Below are 11,842 nucleotides of genomic sequence, written 5' to 3' on the forward strand. Positions count from 1 at the left end.
GAATCACTTGAGGTGGGACGGAGGGAGTACTATTTTCTCTCTTCACCAAACACACAAAACATCATATCTTAAAATCTAGTGCCATTACCCAAATATATCATTTATTATGGGATGGAGGAAGCACTAAACAGTATAGTGTACAATCTATGGCAGATCAAAATATTTGGTATTGTAAATACTCTCTCCATCCCATAAAAATATGATGTATTTTTCATTTTCGTTCGTCTCACAAAAATATAGACATTTCCATTTATGGAAAGTTGTCCCCAACTCATTAACCATATACGTCAATTTATTTACAATTTATACCACTATGGCCCACCATTATAATTCATTAAACATTAATAATAGTTTCGGTCTCACGATCCACTAACACTACTTTTAATTACTATCCTCTTGTCTCTTATATCTTACTTTACTAATTGTACATTAATTATCATACTATTTCAATATATAACTACATATATGGATTATCTCATTAACAATATAAAGATTTCACTATATAACTACATATATGGATTATCTCATTAACAATATAAAGATTTCACTATGTCGGATTCTACATATGAATCGATGACATGTTGGTGGAACAAAGAAGGTTAAAAAGGTGATGATAGAAATAATGGTGATGATAGAAATAATAAATTGCGCCACATACCAACAAAATTTATTCCAAATTAAGGCAACAAGACACACACACCCAAGTTTGTTGCATTTCTATATATCCTTTTACATTTCCATCGCTTTCATAACTAACCAAACTAGTAAACATCATAGTCAGTTATGTTTTGCAAACTTAGCTTCATAAAAATTAATCGAGTTGGATTTATAAAAAATTGTCTAGCACTATGAATGTTTGTGGTTTTTACATTAGAATTAAGGGTGCATATTCCCTTCTAGAAATGGATGGATAAGTCTTGAATTTAAACAATTTTGGATGGTTAAATTAAATGGACATATATAACTTACTTAGTATGGTTGAATGTCATTTATGCATCACTTTTCTTTAATAGATTCATAAAAGTAGACATTTAATTAGTTTTCCATAAATATTTACTTTGATAACCAAATTTTCTATCGATTTATAGATCTATAATACATTATCAACATTCTAATATTAGTATCAATGAGAGTTTTGTTTTGCAATATAGAACCAGAACTTGTTTTTTTCTCTAGATTTAGTATTCAATGGTGTCGTTCGGTTAGCCCAACTTAATCCAGGAGTGCTTAGAATCTGCCGTTCAATTGGTCAATATCCATCAAAATTTTTCCCGTAACTCAAAGAGTCTAGGCCCGATAAAGCCCATACCGAGAATGAGATTGCAGCTTTAATCCCGTACAATTCATCTCACCCTTCACCCCCGGCCTGTCTATTTTGTGTAATACATCCCCTTTCTCTCTCTTTACTACTTGTGGCTAGGGCTGGTTATTCGGTCGGTTCGGTTAATAACCGAACCGACTTGTCGGTTAACCGACCTCAAAATGCCTTCAAAAAACTAACCGGAACCAAACCGATCTTCGGTTCGGTTACTTAATTAACCGACTCGGTTAGAACCGGTCGGTTCTCGGTTATAACCGAACTAACCGAATTGATTTAACTTATTCAAATGTTTATTTTGCATGATTAAGGTTGTGATAGATAACTCAACCTACACCTAATCACACAATTAGTTTATCATCGAAAGTTGAATTAACTATTTCAGGACCATCCTTCAATGATCAATCATTCAATTCAATGATTCAATCTATAATATATAAAATTCTGAAATTTTCTCACAAAGATTGTTAATTGATTTTGTGTATTCTCAATTCTACGCATTTCTGCATGATTGTAAAACCGAAAACGTCAATTTTTTTATCATATTTTTTTGCATTTTAGTCATAATCATTCAATTTTATCCTACACCATAATAAATTAATTCAAATTAAAATAGACTTTTTTGACATTGCAAATTTGCAATATGAGACTTTGACAAAATTTAGAAGTAAATTACAAATTATTATTATTATTATTATTATTATTATTATTATTATTATTTTTATCATTATTATTATTATTATACTCCTATTTACAAGCAATACATATATGATATATTTTTTAGGCTCTTTAATAGACTTAAACTTTAAATGATCTAAAATTTGAAAACTTTCCTCTAATAATAAGTGAAAGGTTATCTTATTTTTAAAATAGTAGTATTGCTTAAGCACTTGCTAACTTTGAGAGATCTTGTTTTTAAAAATACATTTAGAAACTTTATTGAATTTGATATATTATAACTTTATAAGTATAAATAACTAATAGGTAACAAATTAAAATAGATTTTTTTGACATTGCAAATATGCAATATGAGACTTTGACAAAATTTGGAAGTAAATTACAGATTCTTATATTGTGACAAAGTTTAAAAGTAAATTACAATTTCTGTTATTATTAATTAAAAATATAATTGAATTTAAAATTATTTATAGTTTTAACTTTTAACTTTTCATTTACTTTTATTATTATTATTATTATTGTTATTATTATTATTATTATTATTATTATTATTATTATACTTCTATTTAAAAGTAATATATAAATTGTTTAGGCACTTTAAAAGACTTGAACTTTACCTGATCTATATTCTATACTTTAAAAACTTGTCTCCAATAATAAGTGAAGGGTTATTCTATATTTAAAATTAAAATAGTAATTCTTAAGAACTTTATTGACTTTGAGATATAAATTTATAAGTATAATACTCTAATTGATAGTGACACAAATTAAAATGGACTTTTTTTGACATTGATTTAGACAAAATTTAGATATAAATTACAAATTTCTTCCATTGTGACAAAGTTTGAAGTAAATTATAATTTATTCTAGTATTAAATAAACATATAATTGAAATTAAAATTGAATTTAATTCGGTTACCGGTTATAACCGACGGTAATCGGTTATAACCGATAACCGATCGGTTAACCGATAACCAACTTTTAGCAAAACTTAAAACCGGAACCGAACTGATAACCGTAAATGTCGGTTATCGGTTAACCGATAACCGACCGGTTTCGGTTCGGTTCTCGGTTAACCGATTAACCGAAAACCGTTTACCCACCCCTACTTGTGGCGACTGGACATTCTTGTTTTTTTGGCAATTTTTTTTTATTAAAAGGTTATTATTTTATTTTCACAATTGTTTTTGGGTCAATGAGGCTACGGTGATAAGTGGGGTTATAATGATTAATGGATATTAACACGATGAATGAGATTTAATGGAGTTGTATCGTCCGACTATTTATGTAGTTCTCCTATAGTCTTACTTAATAATCTAACAAGTTTTTTTAAATAATATTTGATTCGAATATATAATAATTAATTTTTATTTATTGTATCAGATAATGAATAGATTTAAATTGTTTCGTAATTTTTATAATAAATAAACTTAAATTAATGATAATCTTTGTATTTATTTTATCAACCAAACATTTTACTAAAATTATGTTGGACATAATCTCTTCAATCAAACATCAATATAAAATCTAGGATTAGTTTAGTCTTGGACAAAGCCCATCTTACTCTATTCTATATTGAATTTCGCTACTATTTTATTTACCAACCGAACACCACCAATGAATATGAACGTTTATTTCTTATACAGAAGATCGACTTATTGTAGATTTAAAAGCAATACATGTTTGTTGGTACAAATATGTCAAAATTAAATGTGGTCTAAACTAAAAATGGATTAATACTCATTCATTCCTAAAAATAGTTCACTTTTGCCAATCTCCCAAAAACTAATTTACTTTTCAATTTTTTGTTATTTTTTATGAGGGGGACCCATTCTATACTTGCAATATTTCAATCATTTTTTAATTTTATTTTTAACATATTTTAATCTCTAGTTTTGTGAGATGTGTATTCCTATGAATCCAAAATTATTCATTTTACTTAAAACTATCATGTAACTATAAAATTTAATTATTAAAATAATAAAAACTATAGAAGACTCTTAAGAAAATATCCCATGTTCATTTTCCCAAATTCATTATATTAACGTCGGGTACAAGTAATAAATTGTATAAGTGCAAACACTTCCATTTATGAAAAAAGAAAAGAGTGAATCTTCGTTTTGATAATAATACAATGTTACGAGTTTGCTCAGGAATATACTTATGAGATTCTTGAAAAAAATAAATAGATAATTAAATTTTATTATTTATATTTTACATAAGTTACGATAAACAAAAGTACGAGGGTTGTTCTGCTAGGCGCTACGTGGACACTTGGTGAGCGACCAATGTCTTGGCAATGGCATCATCAATCTCCTCTATTCTTCTTTAATCTCCTCTCTCCTCTCTCATCGTTTTTCCTCATTATCTAACCCTTCTCTCACAGCAAAACCAAGCACTCAATGTTTTTCTCAAAATCTATTTTTCAAATTCTTGTATACTCAATTTTAGCAATTCCTATTTTTTCATTCAACCCACTTCTCAATCATCTAATTCCCATCTGTAATTTTTAAATAAAATATTTGCACAATGGCTTTATTCTCCCTCATCAGTAATTTTCTCTTTCTCACCAAATTCTCCAACCTTATCAAGGAGCTTTTCACCATAGAATCAATACTTCTAACTATTTCGTGTTTGGTAGATAAAATAAGGTCATATTAGGCCATCAAAGCCCATCTCGGCCCGGTAAGGCCCGAAGCGAATTAGTTCAAAATAGTGGATTATTTAACGGCCGAAAAGAGTGAGATAGCATATCCTTATCTTAAAGTCCATCTTAATTAATTATCTTGTGCTAATTTAACATGTCTACCAACCATGCACTTAATGTATACAAATCGTTCCTACAATTCTGTGGACTTAGTTTTACATTGTCAAAGAATTTATGGACTTAATGTTTTCATCAAAATAGGTTTCTTCAAATTTTCTTCAGATTTCGTGAAATCAAATATACTAGTACTACATATGTTTTCATTTAATAGATATCTGTTAGGAAAAAAAAATTCTTGCTCTGCATTTAAACCGGTATTGATATCTTTTCTTTCACTATAACACGAAAATTCGATTTTGCAATTACATCCACTATAATAGTAATCCCTTCTCAGTCTAAGCTAAAGACTGAGAAATTATTTTCAAGATAAAAAACAAAAGTTTCTGACAAAAAAAGTAAGTTACAAGAAGGAATATGGAAATAGGGATGATGACAGTGAGATTTTTCCAGGATAAAGCATATCTAACAAATGAATTTTCACATTACTCTAAAATTGCACAATAAAATTGATGGCATATCAGAAAATGAAGATGGACACAGGAGGATAGAAGGAGCCAGGAAGAGAAAGAAGGAAAGAGAATGAAGAGAAATGATAAGGCTAATTTCATGCATTGGTTATGGGGATAAATTCTGTAAATTCCCGGGTCTAACAAGGTTTTGTAGGCCAGGTGTGTAGAGAAAATGTCGGATCCAGGAAGAAGGAGAAAATCGCCTGGAGAAGAAAGCTGGCAGAGAAAGTGAGCAGAATAGAGAAGGAGTTTACCAGACGAAGGAGCATCTGAGAAAAGGGCAGAATGGGGATTACAAGAAAGAATTTAGAAGCTCCACTCCTTATAAATAAGAGCACGCGGCTTACATGAGAGGATATATACATCACCTTTAGCTCTTAGCTCATCTTTCATTCTCTACACACACGCACTGGGGGAATATCAATTTGGGGGTTACGGTTCCAAATCTCATCAGTAGTGGTGTAACACCGTCGCTGCGGGAAGCGAAGATACAATCTATTTTCTTGCTTTTTAATTTACATTCCAGAATTTCCCGAGTCTTCGTTGTTCGAAGCTCGACAGTATTTTGTTAAATTCTCGTTTGATATTGCGCTCTTTTGCTATGGAATTCACTACTATGGTTTGGTTTCATGTTATCGCTTTGTTTTCTGTTTGCTTTGATATTTTTGCGATGAATCTGAGTTGTTGCATTGAATTACGTGGAGGTCGTTGTTAATCGGCTGAATTTGGTTAACTCTGTGCGATCAGAGATGGAATTTGCTGTGGTTTGTGGTGAATGGCTTGGATCCGGAGTGGATGAAGCATCCCGTAGCTAGATCTGTTCATTTCATGCATGGTTTTGAAGTTTAATCTCTGTTTTCTGGTTTACCTCGTCTAGTTATAGTAGATCTGCTTTAGTTTCAGTAGTTGATCGCATTAATCGGTTTAATTTAGTTTGCTCTGTTTCGTTTTGTGTTTATTGCTCTGTTTTTCCTCTGCATTTCGTGATTAAGGTTTTGAGAAGATGAAGTCATTGTTAGTTAAGCCTTTAGTTAGTTAATCTGCAGCTTTTCATACGTACCCTGCTATTTTGGAAAATGGTCCCTACAATCTGTTTTTCTTCTGTCTAGGCTAGTTTTGGGAAGTTATTCGCTCGATCTGGTAATTATTCTAGTTGGAAGGTTATCTTGAGTACGTCTGGTGATCATTATGCATGTTTTTGTTATTCCTGCCTAGGTCTAGCTGTTAAGATAGGGCATTTCATTTCCCAAGTCTAGGAATATAATCTCAACCCCAAAATGCATGGCAGCAACCAAAAACAGTTTCCAGGTCTTCTTACATGTTTACCTACGCATCCATCTCTGTGGGATTTGATCCCTTTTTCCCCGTACTAATCTTTTAGCATAGCGGGTTGAGGGTTTTGAAAGGCAGAAAGTGATTGTGTGCACAACGACGAGTGATTTCGAGGATTCTCTAAGTTCCTGGACCCCGTGGTCTAGTGGATTCTCTGGATCTGGGAAGTTTGAATACACACAACACACACTCACTCTTCTACGTTCTTCAAGAAACAAGAGAGAGGAGAGAGGAGAGAGGAGTGCAGAAATTAAAGAGGAAGAGAAAATTAATGATTATTTTGCCATGTCACTGGTCGCTCACCAAGCGCGTACATTATGTCGCCTAGCAGATCAATCCTCACAAAAGTATTACAATGTTTAGAGCTTGGTATGGATGACTAGTAAAAATTGGCTAAGATAATTAGGGCGTGTTATGTAGTGCAGATGGGTTTTGGAGAGTTAACTTGAATCTTGAGATATGAGTTAGGTTTCAGTACATGATGGGCTAAAAAATCGGGTGTTTGGTTACGTGCTTTGTTTTTTTACCCATTTCGTCTATTGTTTGGTTAGATAGATTAGAAAGGACTGACTGACTTGAAAGGACCATTCCACCCTTAGGGCTGTGTGGTATTTTACGTCGCAACTAAGTATATAACATTAACCAAATTCGTCTTTCACTTTTCTCGTTTCAATTGTGTGTGTGTGGGGGGGGGGGGGGGCGCTGAAATATTTTGCCGGAACGACAAGTAAAGTTGACAAATTAAATATGTAGAACGAAGAGGTTAGGCTAATAGTGTTGATGATATAACTTGCCCTTTTATCATTGTTAGCTTGTGAGTCTATATATCATTCTCTGTAATGTCCAGCTTATGAAGCATAATACAACTCTTATATTCGTGTAGTTCACCTATTTGTGATTTGTTTATGAGGGTGGTTTGCACTTTAACAAACCTAATTTATCTTGACTTGATTCTCTGCAATGTTGATTTTATTTCTTTCTCCAGTAGCTACGATTGTGATTTTAGTGGACCTGCACCGGGAGCAGACTGGGTACACAACGTGAGTGTATTATATTAGATGGGTACATTGAAATATTGCATCTAAATTTTATACACGAATTACAAAACTTCATAGTCCCCAATTATGTTATTCTATTTTAGAGGGTAGTTTTGTATGAATTTGATCATATTTTGTCTCTTATTAGGCGTGTTTATATCTACTTCTCTATTATGTTGGTATTTTGACCATTTTGTGAATAATGTGTAGAAAAAGGTACAAAATATGTGGATGTGCAGCAGACTTGGTTTGAGATAATATTTCTGGCGATTTTTAAGTCTAATAAGTCCTCAATGTATATCATTATCTTCTTCTTCGATGTGCAGTTTTGGTGAAGAATACAATGGTTGTTTGCGATTAATTCAATAACTTCTTTAGAGCTCTTGTGGTTTCTTTGTTCATTCTTGTGCTTTATTAATTCAATTGTTTAGCTACCAATTGAGTTTGTTTACCTAGATAGTAGTAATCTACCTAACTAGGGGTGATAAAAGAATGAACATCACTTAGATAATCTGCACTCGAGGGGACCCTTTGTGAGGGCTTGGGTCTATTGTTCCTTGGAGTTAATCTAAACATATTAGAAGGAGACTTTAATATTAAAGGTTATTCAACGGGATGAGTGCACTCGAGAGAGGGCTCAATCTAGACTAGGTCTTTTCTAGTAATCCTAGAGATATAAACTTGGTAAACAAAGTTAAATTAATTGCACGACGTTTCCATTTTTGTTGGATCCAAAACTCTACCTTTCTTTTTGTGATACTTTTCTCTCGTGTTAAACTTCATATTTGTTACTTTTAATTCTCTTTGCTTACTTATGCTTTTAGTAATGTTAGAACAAAACCAAATCCTTTTCGATTGTCTAGATAGTAGTCGATATTTGTTCATAGTACTTAAATTGATATAATTTTATCTCTGTGGGGTATGATACTCTTGCTTACTAATTGTTACACTAGCGCCGTGCACTTGCATGAATTATTTGAGTTAAAATAAGTTGAGTCAATACCGTAGGACAAGTTACGCATTTATGACAGTTCAAGACGTTTTGGTCGGATCAAGAGGAAATTTCACTAATGAATGTTCTTAAGGACTTGGTAGCTCGGGTTTGGAAGTCCGATAATGGCATCCGTTTGGGATACATGAACCTCATTGAGGACTGGTTGCGAAGGGACTTTCCTAAAACTGACTTAAGGATTACTCCACACCTTTACTCCAAGATAACTGCGTGGAAGAAATTCTATTATGCACTATCGGGTATCCTTGACAAGAGTGGTGTTGAATTCAACCTGCATAAAGATTTCAAAATATATTACTGATTTATTTATTATATTCATCATTTAATTGCACAATCTTTGTGGCAATGCGGCAACAATGCGAAAGGCATGTGAGGTAAATCATGACCCTTCTGGGATGACTGAAAAGATGTTTTCAGGAAGGATAGGGCTATTGGTATCACCACTGAAGGTACATCTGATTTGATGTAGAAAACGTTCCTTCAGATAACATTGTTGATCTTGAGTGTAATGGGGATTACCATGTTATTCTCAATGAGTTATTGGCTGGTGAATTCATCCAGCCAACACTTACAAGAGACACCTCCGTTCATTAGAAAGTTCTACTCAATGTGAGAAAGAGATCCGTGTACCTAAAAAAAGCAATCGCAAGTGCAAAGATGATGATGAGGGCAACGATTTATTGAATCTTCTGCATGCTGAAACAAATGCTAGGTTGGATACACTAGCAGCTCGCATTGGCTTTGATATGGATTTGGACAAAGCTAAGAAAGAGATCTTTCGTCACCTCAATAACATTTTGTGGCTCTCCAAGGAACAACAATATGATCTATACAATATCATTGGCAAGAAGAATTCAAGGCTTGAGATCTTCATGGGATTACCCAATTTCAAGAAACCTGGTCACGTAAAGCGTGTCCTTGAGAAGGAGTTGCTTATGTGATCCCTTCTATGGTACTGTATGCAAGTACTAGCCTTGCTTTGGAACTATATGGGGTTCTTTTTTGATTTGCAGCGAAGACCGATATGGCAACAGTTATTGGATGAGGTTTTGCACGTTTTTTTTTCAATTTAAAAACTTTGAACTTAGTACCACATTAAGTGTGTTCTTTTTTAAAAAAAAATAAAAATTAACTCCTATATAAAGGAGAAAATTACAAATAATGTCATGAGGGCTCGAACTCAGCACCTCATACAATAATGTCTAAGCTCCTTGACACTAGGACAAAGGCTCTGGACCCACATTCAGTGTGTTCTATAGTAAGTTAAGTTGCTGGTACTTTTATTTTGTTGAGTTAAGGTAGTTTGTGTGCATATATTGCCACTTTCTGGACCCACATTCAGTGTGCTCTGGACCCACATTCAGTGTGTTCTATAGTAAGTTTATTTATATATCTAGTTGATCTTATGATTTCACATGATGTTTTTTATATCTCCAGTTGATTCTATGAATTCACATGATCATTGTGTGTGTGGTGTTTATTTTATTGGTTGCTTAATTTATATATTACTCATGCTACAAATACATTACATAAATGCTTCAAAGTAACTAATCTTTTACATAGAAAATGATTGTCGCAACATACGAATAAAAGATGCTTGATGATAACCAAGCATCAACACATAAACAGCAAACACAAGCCTAAATAGTAGATAGTAAAATAGTTCAAACCGTATAAGAACAATTGTCTAACAAATGCACCAAAAACTTGTACAAATACAAGTTTAAAAACATAAACAAAGATGGATATACTTCACTAGATCACATGAAAGATCAGACGCACATAAATCATCATTGTTCTAGACAAAAGATATTCGGCCTCTACGATGCAACCGAGTTGGAGATGTTTGGTCCAGTAAGCAGGTTGTTTTACATGGGTTGCATGGGTTGTTTGGTCCAGTAAGCAGGTTGTTTTGCATGGGTTGCATGGGTTGTTTGGTCCAGTAAGCAGGTTGTTTTCCCATCAACACCTATAATTTAGTAGATTGCATGCTTCTTGTTAGTCGATTGAGATGATGGGATGCCCTGGTCGAACGAGAGTTTGTGCCTAGCTGGAGTTGCTTGTTGCAGCTGGGCTCTTCTCCCATAATGTTGTATGAGTCAATAGTGTCAGAAAGTACAATAACCTTTTCTTCCTCAACTTTGACATCATGCGGTGAAAACAGTAAGCTCGTAATAAGTGGGTCATTGGGCCAATAGTAGGCGTCGACCAGTGGTTTACGCTACAATATAAAATGAAAATTTTTATATAAAAAATATTCCAATGCACATAAAATAAGATATGAAAGTAACCTTCAGCATCTCTTCCCACTCTCGTTTGTCGACTATGACCGTGTTTGTGTTCCCACTAAGACCCACCCATTTGGGTCAGCTCTTTGAAAGTCTTGTAATGTTTTGCAGAAAGTGTAGTCGATCATACAAATCGGACCATTCAAATGTGTAACTACTTGGCTTCCATGATAAAGTGGCTTGGAAACACTGTTCCATCCCAATTATTTGTGGGCTTTCAGCTTTATCATCATGCGAATCAGGCGTGGGTGTCCAGTTAGCCTGAAACAGGAATGAGCTTTGGTCGGGAAGATTAGAACTCATGTGTTTCGATTGATATTCAGTCTATGAAGTAAAAAGAGTGGAGAGTGTTGATATGCAATGGCCAATATTTATCAAATTGTAGTTAGGGGCTCGACGATGCAAAATGAAGTCTCTGAGCTGAAAAAGCTTATAAGACGGTGTTGATAAATTTATTTCATATGCTGAGAAAATCAGTTGTGTGTCTTATCCTCCATCGTATGTGACATTAGGAGTTGGTTGTATGTCTAATCCTCCATCTCATATGCCTATATGCATTGAATGAACAAATGAATTTAGTGGAAGTGTCCCGCTGAGAAAGCTTCTTCGAACTAGGTCATAAATTCTACACCTTTCCCCTCACTATTATAATGAAGTGGCGTTCGGTTGCCTAGATAAAATAGTACCAAGATATAATCTAAGATTAAGTTGTGAGATTATTTTAGTTGGAGGGGGTTAGCTATGACTAATTATCCCAAGTTATCCATCTAAAATTGAGTTGTACGATTGAATCTCACGAACCAAACACGCTACATATTTAATTCCGAGATACAATATTTCAAACCGAACACCCCCTAAATGTATTAAACTACTACATATTGAACTAGCTAAATACTGTGAT

This window comes from Salvia hispanica, chromosome 2 (genome assembly GCF_023119035.1).
Source record: "Salvia hispanica cultivar TCC Black 2014 chromosome 2, UniMelb_Shisp_WGS_1.0, whole genome shotgun sequence".
Taxonomy (NCBI): Eukaryota; Viridiplantae; Streptophyta; class Magnoliopsida; order Lamiales; family Lamiaceae; genus Salvia; species Salvia hispanica.